This window comes from Arachis hypogaea, chromosome 17, assembly GCF_003086295.3.
Source record: "Arachis hypogaea cultivar Tifrunner chromosome 17, arahy.Tifrunner.gnm2.J5K5, whole genome shotgun sequence".
NCBI classification, from domain to species: domain Eukaryota; kingdom Viridiplantae; phylum Streptophyta; class Magnoliopsida; order Fabales; family Fabaceae; genus Arachis; species Arachis hypogaea.
This window is the reverse complement of record NC_092052.1, coordinates 37186715-37187769: the sequence shown is the minus strand read 5'-3', so window position 1 is coordinate 37187769 and position 1055 is coordinate 37186715. Positions and strand designations below refer to the sequence as shown.

At 38.9% G+C, this 1055-nt stretch overlaps 1 non-coding gene across 1 annotated transcript; it reads left to right on the top strand.

The window, feature by feature from the left end:
* Positions 1-301: 301 nt before the first annotated feature.
* LOC112767537 (small nucleolar RNA R71) lies at positions 302-409 on the top strand. The gene has a single exon (XR_003184980.1). It is a non-coding gene; the product is annotated as a small nucleolar RNA R71 (small nucleolar RNA).
* The last annotated feature ends 646 nt before the right edge of the window (positions 410-1055 follow it).

Genomic DNA, 1055 nt, shown 5'->3' with positions numbered 1-1055 from the left:
CTTGCATTCCATTCAGACTCTGAGAAATCATATTGACTTGCTGAGTTAATATTTTATTCTAAGCCAATATGGCATTCAGAGTATCAATTTCAAGAACTCCCTTCTTCTGAGGCGTCCCATTACTCACAGGAATCCTCTCAGAAGTGTACATGAACTGGTTATTAGCAACCATGTCAATGAGTTCTTGAGCTTCTGCAGGCGTTTTCTTTAGGTGAATGGATCCACCTGCAGAAGTATCCAATGACATCTTAGCTAATTCAGACAGACCATCATAGAATATATCCAGGATGGTCCATTCTGAAAGCATGTCAGAAGGACACTTTTTGGTCAGTTGCTTATATCTCTCCCAAGCTTCATAGAGGGATTCACCTTCTTTCTGTTTGAAGGTTTGAACATCCACTCTAAGCTTACTAAGCTTTTGAGGAGGAAAGAACTTGGCTAAGAAAGTCGTGACCAGCTTATCCCATGAGTTCAGGCTATCTTTTGGTTGAGAGTCCAACCATATTCTAGCTTTGTCTCTTACAGCAAAAGGGAAAAGCATGAGCTTGTAGACTTCAGGATCTACTCCATTAGTCTTAACAGTATCACAGATCTGCAAGAATTCAGTTAAGAACTGAAAAGGATCTTCAGATGGAAGTCCATGAAACTTGCAATTTTGTTGCATTAGAGAAACTAATTAAGGTTTTAGCTCAAAATTGTTTGCTCCAATGGTAGGGATGGAGATGCTTCTTCCATGTAAATTAGAATTAGGTGCAGTAAAGTCACCAAGCATCCTCCTTGCATTATTATTATTTTCGGCTGCCATCTTTTCTTCCTGTTCGAAAATTTCTGTAAGGTTATCTCTGGATTGTTGTATTTTAGCTTCTCTTAGTTTCCTCTTCATAGTCCTTTCAGGTTCAGGGTCTGCTTCAACAAGAATGTTCTTGTCCTTGCTTCTGCTCATATGAAAAAGAGGGAACAGAAAAATAATAATAATAGGGATCCTTTTTGCCCAAGTATGGAGGTTCCCCTGTGTGAGTAGAAGAAGAAAAGAATGTAATGTAAAGAAGGGAAGA